Source organism: Sturnus vulgaris, chromosome 1 (assembly GCF_052056855.1).
Source record: "Sturnus vulgaris isolate bStuVul1 chromosome 1, bStuVul1.hap1, whole genome shotgun sequence".
NCBI classification, from domain to species: domain Eukaryota; kingdom Metazoa; phylum Chordata; class Aves; order Passeriformes; family Sturnidae; genus Sturnus; species Sturnus vulgaris.
Window position 1 is genome coordinate 65,563,554 of NC_142243.1, and position 12,894 is coordinate 65,576,447.

Sequence of the window (12,894 nt, forward strand, 5' to 3'; positions counted from 1 at the left end):
GAAGAGCATTGGCTCTGACACCTAATGATGACAATTTAAATATCACTATTAACTGTTCCAGACGAAGTAATTTGAGCAGAAGCATCCAACTTTGCCTTTAAGCGAGAGTTGATGGCTGTAATAAAGATTAGGGATGACAAATACCTAGTGCATCATCTTTTCCGTATCCTGAAAGGCCAGCCTAGGTGGCTTACACTTCAAATATTACCACATGGACTTTTAATTCAAAGACTTCTCTTCTGTAGGCTCTCCCAGCAGCACAACCTCTGAAAAAAACCCTGCTAAATCTGCTGGAGATTTTCAAGGTTGTGCTGGGACTGTGAGAGCCCTTTGAGTTCGACAGGTGCAGACTGCACCTCCCCCTTTTGGGACAGATGTAGCCCACCCAGGATGGGGCTTTGAGAGTCGAGAGGCTGCAGTTAAGTAAATGAAGAGGAAGAGTGTGACCCTAAATACAGATGGCTCTTGTCTGAGTGCTCTGCTTGATTACCCCAAGCATAAGTAGCGTGGAGGAAAAGTCCAGCAAGGCCCCACGGCAGTGATGTGCAGCAAGTGCTTCCCCAGCTCCCCTGGCTGCTGCAGCATGGTCCTGCCTCTCCGATCAAATATCCAGCCAAGGTACAACAGCATTTGATGTCCTCTGAAATGTAGTCCAGAGTTAGTCTCTCAGAAACCTGATATGCTTTTAAACTCTTTGGGCCTCCCATTAGTAAACTCAAGAGATATAAGTAATGACTTTCCTTAATCAATTAGCTTGTCTGGAGAATGTTTAAGTCTACACCTGCACTATGTGTTGAACCCATGATCCACTGGCTTGTTTAAAACTGCTTTTTAGTTGTTTAAGAAAAAAAAAAGCCTTTGGTATTCAGTGTTCAGATGCCAGATCCAAGGGGTAAAATGGTTTTCTTGACACTGCTTCTGTGTTGTATCACATCTGTGTATCTGGCTCTTTAACACCTAATAAAGTAAAAACCTTGCCTCGACTCTTAATGTGTAATTCCCAATGTCAGTCGATTACAGCTCTGGCTGTCTGAGCACTTGGGTGGATACAGCTCTTTGGCTTATGGACCCCATACCTTAAATCTAGCCTGAAGAAACAGATGCACAGTTTTCAGACAGTGAAATTTTCTGCGGCTTCTGAGAAATAAGGACACAGATTTGATGTGGACATGGAAAATTTAGACGGAAATTTAGAAAGTGTAAGAGCAGATTATGCCTCCAGTCAAACTTTCCTAGAGCTAACCATGTGTTTATGAGTATTCTTTCCCTTCTGCTTGTCAGTAAAAAGTCCAGTTTCTGAAGTATAATTGTCATAAAAGACATTAATATGTATTTGTTCATTAGATTAGGAATTTCTTCTACAAATTTTTGTGGGTGGTCTTAATGCTCTTTGGCTGACCCAGCAAAAATCAAAGCTGTTCAGCAGCAGAAATTTCTCCTGTGCTCTTAGGCTGAAAAAGGCTCTCCAAAGGTAGCACAAATGGGGAGCCCTTCCAGACAAAGCAAGGAGAATGCTCAGGGAAAATAACTCCCACCTCCTGATGTTGCCAACACAATGCAGGACTATGCAGCTGCTGCTTTTGGGAACCACAATGTCAGGAGCAACCTGGCCACTCTGCAGCATGACACAAGACACTGTGTGGACTGAAAACACTAGCAAAGCCTCCACCATATGGTTTGAGAAAATTAACTATGGATCTCACACAGACTAAGAAATGAAGCGGAAGCTCAAATATTTTTATTACAAATTCTCCTATGTTGTAAGGGTGAAAGCCTTTATTTCAAATGTCTTTGATTAGCATTAGTATGTCTGTCTACAGCAAAAGTCAACAAAGAGGAATGATGGCCTTAGCAGTGGGACTAACCACAGCTAGCTTTTATTTTCATTGGCTTAATTTCACTGTGTTAGTTTTGCTTAAGAGTATCTAGATAAAGTACTGATAAATAAAAGGGAAACTGATGTAATCATCAGGAAATTACTGAGAAAAATAAGAATAAACTAAGAATACCTAATAAGAGATCAGAAGATACCAGGGTTAAAATTGAAGGTGCTGTGAGCCCTTAAATTGCTATTGCTTTTCTCAGCTGAGTCAAAAAACATGTATTATCTGCTTGAGTGATTTAATCTGACTAGTTCTAGTATGAGAATGGACATTTAGATCCTATGAGTATTTCCATCCTAAAGATACGAATGCCCTTCATCAGAGAAATCAATCAACTGTAACGATGACTCTGCAGTGCTGAAGAGCTCTCCATGGCTTTTAACCTGACTCCCCTCTACAGTTTATCCTGTACAAAGTGAAAACAAAATTATTTCTCCTAGAGACAACCTCTTAATGGGACCTAATTACCTGTCATATTAATCTGACAATATATCCTGTTTGCTCAGAGATTTATTATGAGTTATGACCTAAGGCCAGGAAATTTGTGATACAAATAGCAATATATTTTATATATATATATATATATATATATATATATACACACCAGCTTAGTTTTTAAAATAAAATCCATTAAAAGTACACCAAATAGGTTTATTTCATTAAGAAGCAGTATAGCTTATAAACTTTGAAGGCACAAATGTCCTCAGGTTCCATATCTTCAAGGTATTGGATTTTGCTTCCAAATTAATATGAAGGCCGTTCACAGAATGCTAAAGCCATTCATGACACAGCTATCACTCAGCCATTTGATAGGTTATGGATTTGGGAAACTAATTTAGTGTTTTCTGAGAGAATCCTCAAAGTTTAATATGATTTTTTTTCCTCCTTAATACAAGAAAATCAGAAGCACTTAGATTTTTTTTATTTTAAATGCAAAGTATCTGGAGAAAAGCATTGTGAAGAAAATGGAAAAAGACTCATTTGAGAAAAAATCAAGGGCGTTAATTTAAAATGGATGCTGCCCTCAAAGACCAATCTATTAGTAAATTTATTTATCCATAGAGAAAGGGTGAAGAAGACATTTTGAACCCATCAACAATAAAATGCCATTTTTTATGAAAAAGAATGAAAAATATCCAGCCATGTCTAAGGTGTCCTGAGGGCTGTTTGGAATAGTTACATGGATGTTTCAGGGCATCTAAGATTTAAAGTGAACCCTAAGATGCACTCCTGAGTGCCCTGTACTGTGCATTGCTCCTATTTGGCATGTCACAAGTCTGCCAATATATTTCTCATGATTGAGGAATGGCCCTCTCTCTTACCCTCCAAATACAGACACGATGGAAAGAATATTTTCCAGTAAGAGCAATCTTGTAATCTCCACAGTGAATGCTGGATGGGCTGATAGCATAGGTGAATATGTTGTGCATCCTAAATGCCACCTTGATACCTCTGTAGCTTAATTGCAGTACGGTCATCACCATGAAAGCAGTGAGTTTATGCAATCTGCTAAGCTGTGGGCTTCTGGCACAAAATTCTGGCCAGAAGTGCACAAAAAACCTTCTGAAATCTGACCCGAAAGAAATAACAATGCAGCAGGTGCTGTCTGAGGGCACAGAGGTTTCAGAGTTTTGAGAGTTTTTCTGTCTCCTGATCTTCCCCCTCTTTCTCCATTTCACCCTCACATTTTTGCACCTTTTCGGTCTACTTTGATGTGAAGCTTAAACTTCCAGCTTCATGACCCAACAGTTGCATAATTTAATGATGCACATTGTGATGGGGGGAGGGGTCACTAGCAGATTGCAAGAGATCTGCTTTATTCTAACTCAGGGCCAAGCAGCCAGTGGTTGATAACACAAAGGAACTTCACAACTTCACCAATCTCTGCATCTCAGAAGTTTAACCCCTACTGATTCCATCATGTATAATACACAATATGTTTTGCATGTGATATATAGTGCAAGAGAGAACTGACAATTATGGATGGTAATAAGAACTTGGAATGCATATTTCAAGTGTCAGCTTTATTGCAATTCCATTTTGGCTCAAGCAAGTCTGAGTGCTGTAGGAGAAGGTGGTCCCTTACCAGTCTGAAAAAAATGAAGAGGTGATATCATCATCTGCTATCTTTGTGAATGACTTAATATTCAAACAGCTGATTATCACCCCCTCAGTAAAAGTTCCATAACATTTTCAATTACACCTACTGATTCATTTTCATCCTTTCACTCTACATTTTAAGAGCCTACTTGTCCATAGGGATAGTTAAGGACAAAAACAGGATCAAAAACCAGTGTCAGCCACAAAAAGATATATCAACAATATCAACAACTAAAAACCAATATCAACTAATGTCAACAACTGCAAAAAAATCTCAAAACCTATCTGGAAGTATGTGTTCATTTTGTTGCTTCTCTCTGCAATAATCCAGAAGTATGATCATATAGAAAGGAGTTTAAGTATTTGATAGGAAGAGATGTAGGAAATCCCCTGTGGGTATTATAGGTCAGTAGTTTGTGTTATACCCAGTCCACTCCTCCATGAAGATGTTACTCCCAATTAAGTCACAGATACAGACTTATCCTTTGAGTGGTCATAATTCAAAGCTCTCTTGTGCTTGTTTGCAGACACTTGGTTTATATGATCAATGGGATTTTTGCATGTCTGATATTGTCCTATTGATTTATTTTTTGGCTCACATGCATGTTCGTATCACGCTGGTTTGTGCAGCAAATAATGGTGGAATGTGATATAACGGATGTTAACAATGTAGTAACAAAAAAAAAAAAAAAAAGACAAGCAATTTTCTGATCAATAAGCCAATCCATTTGGTGAGATAGAAGAGATCAGTTTGGAGACATGATTTATTTTCCCTTTAGGCAATGCATGAAGCCCCCTGCAATCGAGTCTTCTTTATCTGACTTACCAGAACTCTCCTGTGTGTGGAGGCTATGTAGTAACAGCTGATTGAGGTCTGGTGATTTTCTATTTTCTGTGGGCATGTTCTACAGAATGTAAGGAATATGCAGAGGGATTAGCTTCCCAAATGCAAAAATGTCCCCTTTTTCTCTTCTTACTGCAGAGGCTATGTTTTCATCTGCAGAAGACCTGCCTGAATTAACCTTAACTTGTCTATTTGACATCACCCTGTGCTTAGGGAGCCCCTGACCATGAAACAGAGCCAAAACATCAGATATTACTCACTAAGACAATTTCTGGCCAAAAGCAAAATAAATGTGAGAGGTCTAACATGTAGAGTCTAACATGGTTAGAGCTGCCTAACTAAAATCTAGTGGTTCCTAGCAAAATATTGGCTCAAAGGTCCTTTCATGCTCCTGTTTTATGGGGATGGTCCCTTCTACCACAGTGTTGTCTCTGAGGGACAGCACTGTCCATCAGCCTGCACAGCCAGAGGACCTCACTTCTGCCTGGAGTACAGGGTGCTTGTCCAAACAATACCTGGGATAGTCTCTTGATGTCCTTGGCCTTGGTAGCATCACCAGTCCCCAAACACTGCTTCCAGGGCATTCCTGTACTTGAGAAATGGTTTTACTGGGGGCAGGAAAATAGTTTCCAATAAACATCAGGGGACTGTAGGTCACTGTGTGTGTGTCAATGACACTGGTGCTTACTTTCTGCAATGAGTGAAGGAGTGTGTATAGCAGAAGAAGCCTCCTTCCCTTTCTCTCTTTACTCTCCAGGAGCCTCAGTGCATCATATCTCTTCCCTAAAAGATTTATTGACATTCACTGGGTAAAAAAGGGGTGAGTTCTCTAAAGTGTTTTTTTAAGGGAGCTTCTGTGATTTTATCTGGTGGGAGACACTACCAGAGAGCAAGAATTCACCCCAGTTTTTTGCTCATGTTTAGTGGCAGAATGTTACCAGAAGTACTGAGGATCCCCTGTTAGCACATCACTATTTTAATGGCTGTCAGGTGGAAATCAGTCTGATTATTTGTCTGGGGGAATTTAAATTCCTTATTTCAAATTTCAAAAGAATGGGCAGCAATTTGTTCCAGCACCTTTGTTCTTTATTTTTCACAGCCATATGTTAAAACCAGGATGTTTTACAATCACCTATTAGTATAAGCCATAAGATTCTTCAACCTACCTTTCCCTCCTCTGCTCCCTTTTGCTTTGTCTGAGAGTGTAGAGCTGACAGAAACAGAGTTATTTCAGTGCCTCAAAGAAAAGTTAGACATCACACTGCCATGAGACACAGCTTGACTGCATATTAACAAATACTCAAGCCATTTGCAAATCTCCTAGGTCTGATCCTCTATATGTTTTCTGATGCTTAACAAGTGAAGATTTAAAGAAAGAAACGAGCAATTAAGAAAAGGTGAAAACAAACGCTACAATCATAAAAATGGTGTAATTGCTTATCCCGTGGGCTAGATGCTTACTATTGCCTTTAGGAGCCTACATACAAACTTTCATCTCTTTCCTCCTCTAAATTACTGTGACCCTTCATAGTATCCAGATGTTCCCTCTCTTTCTTCGTTATCTCATCACTTTCTGAGGCATTCACCTTTTAAGAGGCATTTTTTCAGTGTTGTTCCCTGCTTGCAGCTGATTTTTTTGCTATGTTGTTTAACAAGTCATTAAAAAGTATAATTAAGAAAAACGTACTTTCCTTATTATATTATTATATTCCAGATTATATTTTAATAATTACAGAATCCTAAGGAGATAATGGAAATAGTCAGTGTAGGGGTAAAGTGGGATTAAATCTTCCATTGGAAAGTCTCAATGAATACAGCATTTACCGAAAATAGTTGTAAGTATGTGGACAATTATGGCTATATAGCTAATGCATGTGTGACAGGTAAAATGTAGCATAGGATGGATGAGACAGGATCTGTAAATGTGATGTTTATTGTTTCACGGTCCTATTGGTCAATCTCCACCAAATCCTCTGTGGATTTAGCGTTTGCAAGGCAGGGAATTGTTTCTGTGCCCTCTTTGTCAGCTGACACCCAGCAATGATTATCAGCTGGTTCAGAGGATGAATTCTTTTGTCACTTTCTCCTCACTTGCACACACTCGTGACACAGCTTTCCCAGCCCTCTTCCTCTTTGCAACCTTCAACTGCAGCATCTCTTGCTCTCTGTGCTTCTGGATGCATCACTGGGCTTTGTCTGTCTGCTTCCAAACATTTCCTTTCCCTCCAAGTCCTTCCCAAATGAAAGTGTCTCTACTGCTGTTCCCTTCTTGGACATATGTTGTTCTCCCCACCTTTTTGGAGAGCAGGGGAGAAAAAAGACAATGTTTTGGGCACACTTAACACACTTAATGTTTCTTATATGCCTGTTTACAAATAATGTGCACCACACACCTTTTAGGTCATTTTGATTGATGATAGAGTTATAATAATGAAACAGCAGGATTTAACTCTTCCTGTGGCATGGCATGTTTGTTCAGAACAAAGAACTGCTAAGACAGCAGTGGTCTGTTAGTGCTTCAGGCTAGGTTTTATGTTACCTTAAATCCTGACCATTAGAAGCCCATCGTTAACAGCAAGCAGGCTTGCTAACACACCCAGTAATGTCTGTAGGCCTGGAGAAGTCACCACCCAAATTTGGCTCTAGGACATCTGGCAAATGTAGCATTATTTCAATATTAGCCCAATAGAGGGCTTTTTAGCTAATTAAGTGTTAATGACTGCTTTAAAGTAGAAGTTTAGAACTGGTGAGTGCTATCATCAGTCTGTGTTCTCAGAGAAAACATCTTCCCACACAAGACTCCAAAAAGAGACAATAGCTAATAAAGGCAATAAAGAGTTTACAGATACTACAGAAGAATATAATTAAACAATGCATAGTTATACATATATTTTTTAAAAAGAGTTAATAATAGTCTGGGATGTTTCTTCTATCGATTCCACAATTTCTTCTTTGGCAATAAAATATTTTATCACAGCACAGTTGCATGCTTTCATCACTTCACAACAGCACTAATGAAAAGAATCAATCTTTATACTGATAATATGCAACTGCATATAATCATCACTACCCATGTGTAGAAGACAGAAAGCAGAGTCTAAAGGATTGGAATATTTTTTTGCAACAAGGCCCCTCAGAGATGAATGTGCGAAGGTCAGGTAGAGTTTTCAGCTCCAGATTCTGGAGGTTCTTAATCTCTTTCCTCAGAGTTGTCATCCTTTCAGTTCCACATTTAAGAGTAAATTCTGGACTGTTTTAGAACTGACTTAGAACTGCTTGTTAGATTTAGCAAAGAAGTCCATTCTGATTGCAGTCATCATTCCTGTGTAAGAAACTCACAAAACGTGACAAACTCATGAGGATGTGGTTCTGGCAGGTGTATTTGAAGAGATGACATGAATAGTTGTGCTCCATTTACATTCCCTACATCTCCTACATCTTCCTCTTTGAAGAACTTATCACTGCTTTTACTGGGGCTTTTAACAAGATACTGTTAAAAGTATAACATTCCCATAGAGGACACATTCCCATTGCCTCTTTGTGGGAAAGCAGAGTACAAGGGCATCACCAAAACACACATGGTGGCATTGAGTGAGCTATGGCCAGAAACCCTTGCATTCCATATCCTTCACATAAGTATCATATGAAGCTTAGAGCAATTGATTATCTGCCTCACCCTTTAACTCATCATCTGCTTTTACAAGGATGGCTTAGAAAAATATTTCAGCTCCCACATCACCGTAGCTTTTATAATTTCTTCATCTGCTCCCAGTTATTTGCCTTCTATCCCCCCTGTCCCATCCTCTCAACATCAGTAAAGAGAAGAGGGCTGGTATGGCTTTTCTTCACAAAGGCCACATGCATGGGTACAGCACACTGTTTGCAGGACTGCAAACATATCTAGTCTCCTGGCACACGTGGTCTTTAACTCTTTACAGAACACTGATATATAAAAAGAAGATCATGCTAATTTTCTTCTTGCTGGAGAGGTGCAAACCACTGCCTTCAGGATCCTATGAATCCCTCTGATTCACAGGGAGGGAAGAAATGGTGCTGTTCAAAGATCCATGAAGAAATGAGGGCAAAGAGAGGTAAGGAAAATGCAGCCACACCACTGAGATTATGGCATGGCAACAAGCAGCTGGATGACACAAGTACACTGGAAGGAGCTGAGTACCTGGGGGAGGGCTGATATGGATGAGAAATCCGTATTATAATCCAGTGTGACCATCTAGGGTAGATGTACCTGGCCAGTCAAAATGACATGGAATAAAAGAGCAGAAATTCTTTTCATAAAGGAGATTTTCAGGCCTGCCACCCTTCCCCTTGCTGATGTTTCCAGTGGGTAAGTGCTTATTAAGTGACAGTGGGGCTCCTCAGCCCGTTTTTAAATGAACAGTGTAAAGAGGGCTTTTGACAACTTATTAAAAATTTAAGTATAATAGCAAGCCCTTGGGTTAGTTGATTTTATAGTTAGCATTTCTCTGTTGGAATACCAGCACATGATGTCTGTCAGCAAGCCAGCCACAATAGCCTTAGGCTGATATTCCAAAAATAAAATAGCAGTCTATATCTGTCAGGGCTGTGCTAGTGCCATGTTCTACATGAGCACTTCTTTAACCTGTTAATTCACACAGCTGAAACATGTCTAAGAATCAGCTGGAGTGTTCTTGCAATCTGAAAGAAACTCTGTTCTCGTCCCCAGTGTGGTATAACTGGAGCCACTAACAGCAACAAGCTTTCAAAACAGTCCATCGATTGTGTCAGAAGAGCTCTAAGAAGTCACAATAAAGTTAAACAGGTACATTAGAAAAATAACATAGAAGAGGCACACTGGTCCATTTTAAATTGAAAGAACAGCTTTTGTCATTTTTTTCTGAGGGACGTAAGATCAAGGAAACAATGTACTTTAAAAGACCACTAACCCCGAGTGCAACAGAGACCTAAATTTGACCAAATTAATGAACGATCTAGTAGTCGACAGCTGGCATAAATGTAGCCTGAGTTTGTTTCCTCTATTTATAAAAAGGGTAGCAATGTCTCAAATATGGGTGTTATTTGCAATTACATTTATGTGTGTACCAGCACCCATATAAAATCTGCCTAAAATTTATTGAAAATTACAGAGGTTAATTTTTTGCTTTGTTTTAATAAACAGTTGGCCAGTGTCAATTGTGCTGAAATATTTTAATAGAAAGACACACCACTCCAGAGAATGTTATAGATTTGGAGGCTAACACTGGACCCATGTGCAAGCCCCTATGTTGACCAGCTTGGAGTGCAAACTTTTGCTTTCCTCTTCCTAAACTGACATCTTAACCTAAAGGAGATGAAATTGAGCTCTCTTTGGAAGTTAGTTTTTACAAGAGGGGATAGCTATCTGGTAATATTGGGAACTGGAAGAGGAAAAGGAATAAGGGTTCAGATGCAGATAAATGTTGGCTTAGTGTGGAGCCCAGGAGCACTCTAAAGTGCTTGACTGTTCTGTAGTAATGGTCTGTGCAATATTTCCCTCAGCTATACCTTTGCAAACTCCAACATTTAATCCATATAATTTGGTTTCTTGGGTAAGCGTGCCTTTTTTGTGCCTCCTACACAGTTAAAATTTGCCCAACTCACATATGAGTGTGCAGTATTTGAATATTTAATAAAGTGCATATATATATGTACATATTCCAGTACACACACACCCCCTCCACTTCTGATCATAGTAGGACTGATAGCTGCACTGAGGGATATTTTTCAGGAAAGAGAAAAAGCAGAAATAATTAGCATTTACTCTGTGAGTGCTTCTGGATTTGACAATTTAGAAGCCTTTTTAATCACTCATATTGCATGTTTATAGTGCTTATATTTGTGAGTATTACAAGGGCATGACAAGAAAGGATTAATTTAAAATTTCTTTATTGCATTTAAAACAGCAGTTATTTGTGACAAAGCTTGAATGTTAGAAATTATATTGAATATTCTTATTTTTGCTGCAGAAGTGATTATTTAATACTCTGTTTTTCCTTACAAAATGGAAATCCATAATGACACCAGTGTCTCCATTTTAACTAAGAAAACATATGAAAAACCAAAACATGAAGCCATGGAATATAGCCCCTTTTTAGAGATGATGGAGTGACAATTCAATTTGTCATTGCACTGAATGCAACTGACCACTGAGGAAAGTGAATCCTCTGTCTACAGTGGTCACATTCTGAAATTAATCCTTTCACCGTATCACACTATTGAAAAGATGTATACATTCTATGAAAAACAAGGCATTCCCATCAAAACAGATTAAATTTAATATAATACAAATTACAACAATTTTATTTCAGTACTTCTTTCTTCCTCATTGAGCATCATAACTGTACACATTGTCTCACATGGAGTCTTCCCATATTGTCTTGAAGGCTATTGACAGTACTCTAGGAAATACTCTCAATTCAACAACACTTAATTTTTTTCTCTTCAACAATCTCTTATCTTACTGAGCCTAAGGTGCTGGGCTTTTGTTTCCTCTCTATTAAGTCAGGTCTGAGAGTCAGGAAGCCTATTGTTACTGTACAACAATAGAGGTTACTACAATTGGAAATGGATTTATTGCATGAAGAAAAAGAGGTTCAAAATTGTATCTACAAGATAGAACAGAAGTAAAAAAACCCCAACAAAACAAACAAAAGAAACCTCCTCAAACAAAACCCCCTCAAAAAAAAAGAAAAATGGAAACCAACATCAAAGGTTTCTCACCCTTTTTTCAGGGAAATAGTGAATATTGCACTTCCAGCACATAGAGATATATATGTCATTGTCCAGTTTATGAATGTAGCTACCATATCTGCTGTGGCCTTCATCTGTCTTGCAATTTGTCAGAAGGAGTGTTTTTAAGTTCAGTAGCATGATCTCCTGCTATGAGAAATTTACCTGTGTGGTGGATGGGGAAAAGGCTGTGAATGCTGTCTACCTGGATTTTGAAAAAGCCTTTGTCACCATTTTTGACAGCATTCTCCTGGAGGAGCTGCCTTGGACAGCAATCCTCACTGTGTAAAACTTGTCTGCCTGGCCAGGCCCAGAGAATGGTGGTGAAGGAAGTCACATCCAGTTGGCAGCTGGTCACAAGTGCTGGTCCCCAGGGCTCAGCACTGAGGCCAGCCCTGGATATCTGTGATCTGGACAAGGGGACTAGAGCATCCTCAGTCAGTTTGCAGACAACACCAAATTGACTGGATGGGAATCTTGGTCTGGGGGAGGGTAGGACATCTCTACAGAAGGATCTGGACAGGCTGAATCAATGGCAGGGGCAAATGGTAGGAGGGTCAACAAGGGCAAATTCCAGGTCCTGCCCTGGACTCACAACAACTCCAGGCAGTGCTACAGGCTGGTCCAGCAGAAAAGGACCTGGGGATGCTGGTTGGACAGGAGTGGGTGAACATGAGCCAAAAAGGACAACGGCATCCTGGCCTTTATCAGTAACAGTGTGGCCAGCAGCACTATGGCAGGGATCTTCCCCCTCTACTCAGCACTCCTGGATCCTTGAAAATGTTTTTAAATAGAAAATCTTTTTAATTAAAAAATGTGGAAAAAAGTGTGAAGCACCTAGGTTACACTACAAGTGCAAACGTGAGGTACACAGATACAGACAATTGTTTATGAGTTATACGAAGTAACAAAACTGGCATGCACAATTAATTCCTTCAGTCTTTCAAGTATTGCATAAGGAATATGTATATGCTTTCTCACTTCTTTTTGTTGAGTTGCTTCCTTCACCACTCTGCTGTAATTCTCAAAGCAAGAACCGTTAGTGTGACAGCACAGGACATAACCACAATGATTCCAGAGACTTTTGCTCTTTTTCTGGAGACAGCAGACATACCAATTTACCTCAGGACAGCACAACATTCAGAGCCAGCGCTTGAAAATGTACTGGGACTGGTGTGATAACTCAGACAACTGAGTTTGGGGATGCAGATATTCAAAGATGCTGACATCAAGAAATGAAATCTTGGCCTCACTGGAGTTAGTGCAGATGCAGGCTTTGATCTCAGCGTGACTGTGATTTTAAGAGTGATTTTAGAAATG

At 39.4% G+C, this 12,894-nt stretch overlaps 1 long non-coding RNA gene across 3 annotated transcripts in view; it reads left to right on the plus strand.

Annotated features, from left to right (window-relative positions):
- LOC148225267 (uncharacterized) overlaps positions 1 to 12,894 on the plus strand; it is a 61,142-nt gene that overhangs the window by 14,565 nt on the left and 33,683 nt on the right. The window lies entirely within an intron of this gene.